At 43.7% G+C, this 7073-nt stretch overlaps 2 pseudogenes across 1 annotated transcript; both read right to left on the minus strand.

The window, feature by feature from the left end:
* Nucleotides 1-643: 643 nt before the first annotated feature.
* Nucleotides 644-3155, minus strand: LOC102422203 (annotated as a pseudogene). The gene has a single exon (XR_001349389.2). The product of XR_001349389.2 is annotated as a spermatogenesis-associated protein 5 pseudogene (transcript).
* A 570-nt stretch (nucleotides 3156-3725) lies between these two features.
* On the minus strand, nucleotides 3726-6742 carry LOC102422499 (annotated as a pseudogene).
* Between the last annotated feature and the right edge of the window lie 331 nt (nucleotides 6743-7073).

Below are 7073 nucleotides of genomic sequence, written 5' to 3' on the forward strand. Positions count from 1 at the left end.
AGCTACAAGCCAGAATTCACATCTTCACAAAGAAGCATAGTCTCAGAGCCCATGGAAAAAGACTGTACCTTGTCCTTCCAACTATTAACACTTTGAAGACTAGATCTTGGTACAGGTTTCTGATGTCGCTTAAACAACCTTCAGTGGGCAGAGTCAGTATTTCCAAAACACTTTTGAGTCAAGACACCAATGAGTTCATGTTCATGAGTCTGCTAATCCGAGGTCCAGCAGAACAAGAATTGATTACATAGGACTGAATGAACTCATGAGATGATTGTGGCTATTTGAAATATTGTTGATGATGTTTTAATTTTCTATTTCCTGGACATATAAGGAAGCCCTTTCTCTTATTAGGTTATCTATAACCAACAACAATTTATTAGATTCTTGTTTTGTGCACTGAAATGGAAAATTTTTAAGTGATATCTTTTTTAAAAAAACATATTTTATTGATTTTTTTACAGAGAGTAAGGGAGAGGGATAGAGAGTTAGAAACATTGATGGGAGGGAAACATCGATCAGCTGCCTCCTGCACACCTCCTACTGGGGATGTGCCCTCAACCAAGGTACATGCCCTTGACTGGAATCGAACCTGGGACCCTTCAGTCCGCAGGCCGACACTCTATCCACTGAGCCAAACCGGTTAGGGCCCATTCCTCTCTTGATAATCTTCATAGAAACGTCTCAGTGACTCAGGAATTCTGGGTGTCACAGTGCTCAAGGCTTGAGTGAAATGTTTTTTCCTGATGCATTTGGCTTCAATGTCTTCTCCTAGCGCCAGAAGGGCGGCCTCTTCACAGACGGCAAAGACCTCCGCTCCAGAATATGTGTCCGTTTGGAGGATGAGTTCATTCAGATCAACATCCTGACTGATTGGCATCGAGTGAAACTGCAGGTTAAATATTTCCTTCCTTGTTGCTGCATCTGGTAAAGGCACATAGGTGATTCTATCGATTCTTCCAGGACACATCAAAGCCTTGTCTATCCTATCTGGGTGGTTAGTAGCTGCCAAAACAGTCACATCCTTTAAGTGTTCAATGCCATCCATTTCTGTAAGGAGCTGAGCCAAAACACGGTCAGCTACATTCCCAGCACCTGAAGAACTGCCCCTTTCAACTGCTAAGGCATCCAGTTCATCAAAGAAAATAATGGAAGGAGCCACCGCTCTCGCTTTGCGGAAGATCTCTCTAACAGCAATTTCAGATTCACCAACATATTTATTCATTAATTCAGGCCCCTTTATTGCTAGAAAATTCAGTCCACTTTCATTGGCCAAAGCCTTTGCAATCATCGTTTTAGAGCAACCAGGTGGCCCGTACAGAAGAACTCCTTTAGGTGGCTGAATACCCATTCGGGTGAAAGAATCCGGATGTTTCAAGGGCCATTCCACAGCCTGTTTCAATTTCAGTTTGACATTTTCCAGTCTTCCTATATCTGACCGGGATACACTTGGGACATCAACTGCAACCTCCCTCATGGCACTGGGCCTGACGTCATTCATTCCCTGCAAGAAATCATTCAGAGTAATCTTCACCGACGCAGCCACCTTGCTGTCAGGGACGTTAGGCTGTTTCTTCAGGACTCTCCGGAAGGCATTGAGACCTGATTCATTACACAAGGCTTTCAAGTCTGCTCCAGCGTATCCATGTGCATTGTTTGCTAACTGTAGCATCTCGGCGTCAGTGAGTACATGCGGTACCTTTCGAAGCAGTTTCTGAAGTATATCTAGCCGGTCCTGAGCATTAGGAACTCCAATCTCAATTTCTTTACCAAATCGTCCAGGTCGGCGGAGTGCAGCATCCAAAGCATGAGGACGATTTGTGGCCCCAATAACTAATACCTGTCCTTCACTTCCTTCTGAACCAATACCATCCATCAGTGTTAGCAGTGAGGCTACAACTCTTTTTTCCACTTCATTCTGAGCCCCTTCTCTTTTGGGGCAAAGTGCATCCAGCTCATCAATAAAAATAATTGATGGACGCCGCAGAGTGGCTTCAGCAAATATCTGACAAAACCTTGCTTCAGTTTCCCCATAGAATTTGCTTATAATTTCAGGACCATTTATTACAGAGACATAGGCTCCAACTTCATTAGCAATAGCCCTGGCAATCATTGTCTTTCCAGTACCTGGAGGGCCATACAGTAACACTCCTCTAGAGGGAGGAATTCCGTAACTCTTGGATGGTTCAAGCTGCTTGAGAGGATGTTCAATTATTTCTCTAATTGCTTTCAGCTGACCATTTAAGCCTCCTATCATGTCATAAGTTACTTTGAACTGGTTGTCTTGCTCTTTTGAATTTGTACCAATATTTGTAAAATTGACTCTCGTTGTTGAAGAAATGAAGTAGAAAGTATCAGTGTTGCACTTGGCTCCCAGATTGGCTGGCTTTAGGAATCTCTCTTCATTGATAAGGTACTCATTTCCTCCTCTGGCAGACGCAAAGCTACATTCAAGACCTGTAACTTCCTCTGGCCCAAGCCCACTGCTGCCACCAGGACTCTGTGTGACATTGGACAAACTGTCACCAGTTTTATTTATCTTTCTGTCATCTTCTGGTTTGCAGGGAGTACTGCTTGATGGTGGGACCTGAGGCTCTTCCAGATCCAACTGGCTTAACTGTAAGGACATATGGAGGGTACTGGCTTCTATGCTGGACCGTTTCGAGGCCATTCCCTGAGCATCAGTATCAAAGTCACTCTGAAGCCTTCTCAGTATCATGCCATCTGCACCTTTCACTCGCAACACTTGCAACATGCATGGTCGTAGATAGAATGTAATGTATAGAAAGTTGCCTGGTAAAACAATCTTGCCATCTAGTTTTCTCAGAAGACAATCAGCCAATTGCTCTTCATTAATATCCACATTTTTGTCACTCTTGTTTTCCATGTAAACTGGTAAGCAGCACTCGTCCGCCAATAATTATATTTGCAGACTTCATAGTGCCGAGTCCGAGTTGAACAAGGGAATTCTGGAACTTTTTAGGAACTTTGTCATCCTTTTCTAGGTTGATCGCCGCCAGGGTCCCAGTCGCCGCCGCGAAGCCAGCTTCGGGACAAGCAGCCGAGGCCCCCGCCGGAGAGCGAGCTGTGGAGGGCCGGGGCGAACCCCGGCCGGAGCTCCGCTTGGAGGGTTTTCTGTTCTTCTTCAAAAACATGCTCCACAGGCAGCCTGGAAGCTGAAGCCTTTAAGTGATATCTTATTCTCCCTGCCTAACTCACTCTCCCAAATTCAGAAACTTTTATCAAATATTTTTACTTTTAAATGGCAATATATTTACATAGGTTCAATAAGAATCAACCTACTTTTTTACTAGATATAAGTGGAAAAATTGTTTGTGCAACTAAAGCCTTGTCTGGAATGTCATATTTAAGAATGATGCTTATATAATTGGGTACAACCAGCCACTGTTTTTTGGTGTGTTTTTTTTTCAAAAAAAAACTGTTTTAAAATGTTACTGAATTCAGCTGTTCACACCAAATTATGAAGTATGAACTAGCCACTTGCACTTTTTCCTTTGTAAAATGGTTGTCCCTACAAAATATTTTTAAATAATAATGTCAATATTATTCATTTTTTATTTCAATCACAAAATTCAAAATCGGCTGTTTTCATCTCTTGAGTTTGGGTGATTTTTCCAACTTTCCTCCATGTTGCTTACATAGGAAAAAAATGCTGTTATCAAAAATACTTTTTTATACTTCAATTAATTTGTTTGTTATGAAGATTAGCTACTCAAAGCAGTGCTGTTTTTCTTGTCTCCTTCTTAAATATCCTTCACTATAAACACAAAGACCTAAGTCCATTTACTGGTGCTCCTCTGAGTGGCTGTGATACAGCTGAACAGTTTTCCTCTGCCAATTCAGTTAGAAACTGTCCTGTATGAATGAAGTCTATTTGCAGGGAAATGCCTTCATGTACTTTGGGAATTCCTAACCTACTTCTCAATAAAAATTCCTCCCCATCTCTGCAAAATACATCCCAGACCAGACAGGCCAGATCAAGTAGTTATATTTGAGATACTGTGTGAAGATCCAGTCTATCAAGTATATGTCTGGTGCAAGGCCATAAGACTTGAGTGAAGAAATAGTTTGAAGAGATTGTCCTCAGAGAATGCTTCAAATATTCTAAAAATTTCAACATCTTGCTGCAATCCACACAGAAAAAGGCCAGCTGGAATGACTTATTCATGAGATTTCCAAATGCAATGAAGGCATCTACCTCTTCCTAATTGAGAATGTGTCCTGCCTCACTGAAGGACATCCCTTGGACATAATTAACATCAGGCCTGTAGCATGAATATGGCCCCCAAGATGCTGTGTAAAGCATCATAATATGGGTCATCCTTGTGCAAGGTGTAGAGAGATGGAGATGCATCGGACATGTCCAGCTCAATTCCAAACTGGCATCTGTATCATCAACAGATACTCCTGCATTTAAAGAATGATGTGTTTAAAGAGACCGTGTTTTACTGAAGCTTTTCCACCATTTCTTTCCTTTGGAGAGAAATACTTCATAAAGTTCAGGAGTGATATTTAGTTCTCTTCCTACAGCAAGGCTCCAAACTTCTTCATGAACACTAGAGGGCAACCTCTGCACCTCAATTCTCCAGCCTTCTTCCTACTATGTATTATTTCCCAATTGGGCAGCATTTCACTGCTCCAAATTACCATTGTATTTGCAATATTTTCTTCCTGCTTACATGTTTTTTTTTTTTAATGTACTGCTTTAATTACTCAATTTTGAGACTCAGCTCAACGGTCTAATGTTCTTGTCTGTGAAGTAAAGCTTCTTCCACAGATTTGGCAGGAAGGTTTCCTTGGATTTGGCAAAGATTTCTTCAACAGTACATAAAAGCAATCATATGATGGCCTGTATTCAGGAATCGGAATGGTAGTAGAAAGAGGCTCAAATTCAAAATTGTTATGTCTTGAAGACTGAAGCGGTGGTTACAGGTCCTCCCTGCTCTGCTTCATATTCCTGCTGCATTATTTTTGGAAGCTTTCTAAAGATTCTTTCCGGAAGGGACTTGACCAAATAATTTCCAACCAGCAGCACTATGGACTACTGATCTGAGCTCCTCCTGTCCTTTTTGGGAAATGTTTCAGACAACCGGGGGCAAGTGAAGGGGCTCTCTGGAAGTTAGGAGAAGGGAATCATACCCCCTGCCTCCCAGCTGCTCCAAATACACTACCACCAGGCAGCTGCCTTGAGGAGAACAGGCCGCCCATGCCAGCAGCAACCTCGTTGCCAGCCCCCTCCACGTGGACATGACCACAGAGGCAAGGGAGGAGGCTCTCTGCCAACCTGGAGAAGCTGTCACCAGTGCCTGACCAGTCACCTTTATGGAATTAACGTTGACTTTATGGAGACAATGCTGAGAAAGCTCTCCTGTTGCCTGGCTTTCAGGGTCCAGCCTTAAAGAGGTCACTCCCATGGCAGGCCATGAGCCTAGAGATGTGTAGAGAACTTTGAGAAAAGAGGAAGTCACCTAATTTGCAGGGGTATTGCAGATGAAATCCAGTGGATAGAGTTTCTTGGACATGGTTCTTAGCCTCAAGACAGCGAGTAATAGACTTTAGAAGTCCATCCTGAGATTCCTATGGAAGCCTCTAGCAAAGCAAACTTAAAGAAGGCTTTTATGCTAAATTAGCATTCTTGCTGCACCTATGTAAATACTCAAGCCAAATCTAATGAGGCCAGAATCATTTCATGATCAAGAATCATCTTCAATCTTTCGCTGGCAGTGAGATGATTACATTGTACAGGACTTGGAGTGGCCACAGCCGCAGAAGAGGTGAGGTAGCAACACCTGCCCCAGTGACTCTGGCCCGAGCCACCGGCCAGTGCACATGCCTAGCAGCATCAGCAGAAGGAACAACCAACCACAGCCCTGCATGAAGAGCTGAGGCGCTGTGGCGCCCACGGGAGTCCAGTCCTGGCCAGCCTGGAGGAGAAGTACCCCGAGGAAGGCGGCCCAGCTAGAAGTCCTGGCCATTGTGCACTTCTGCTCGCTCTTTCTGCCTGCCTGACTTTGAGATCGAGGAGTTACAAGCAGGTCTTCACCTAGACGACATAGAGTTTATCAGTGACCAGATAGCCTGCTTGCTTCTGGGCTGCTATCAACAGAGGGGTGTCACATTTCCTGGTTCCAGAGGTGGCTGATGTAGCCATCCCACTTTGAACAGAATCCTATAAAACAAAATCAAACCCAGGTGGTCAAAATAACTTTTTTCCTAATCCCATGCAGAATTTGTGGAACCTTGAAAGCTCACTGTTGCAAGACAATGGAAACTCTAGCTGATTTGAAGGTACTGGGAGAGTGAAGTAGCAAGTTCAATGTCACAGGCTTCTGGTGAGAAACACATGAAATGCATGTGTGAAAGAACAATGCAATGTTATCAAGTGCATCCCATCTATCCCACAGTTAGACAACAAGAACAAAGACAACACAAACAAAGAAAACAAGAACAACAAATGTTTATTTTATGAAGGAGGAAAGCAAAGAAGGTTAGCAAGAGGAAGCCCTGCCCAAGGCACAATATTTAGAGGAACACAAACTTCCTAATGTGAAGGTGGAAAGACTCTCAGTAAGAACTTCCAAATATCATTCAAGCCCAAACTTAACACTGAAAGCCCCTTCAATAGGTAGTGATGGATACAATGCATGAAGATACCCGAGCAGAAGAGGATGGTCACGGAGGACAAGGTGATGGGGGCGTAGATGGACATGCGCTTCTCCATGGTCCCCCAGATCAGGCAGAGGTAGGGTCCAGGGAGCTATCAGTTCTGCAGTGGATAATGGCTTGGCTCACCAGTGGCAGGTGTTGGTACATAAGAACCAAAAACAAGCACTGTGTGCCAACCGGCAGGAGGAAATAAAGGAGGTACAGAAGCAAAAGCACCTCTTCCTGGTGGAAGTTCAAGATGGACTTCGGAGAGGGGACATACTCCTGGATTCCCACCATGGAGCCTTCCTCCACTTCAGCTGCCACTGACTCCACTGACTTTGACCTTGATCTGTTTATGAATCTGAGCCATGAAGAATTCCATGAGTAAGAAGAGGGCTAGGAAG

The sequence above is a fragment of the Myotis lucifugus genome, unplaced genomic scaffold, assembly GCF_000147115.1.
Source record: "Myotis lucifugus unplaced genomic scaffold, Myoluc2.0 scaffold_138, whole genome shotgun sequence".
NCBI classification, from domain to species: domain Eukaryota; kingdom Metazoa; phylum Chordata; class Mammalia; order Chiroptera; family Vespertilionidae; genus Myotis; species Myotis lucifugus.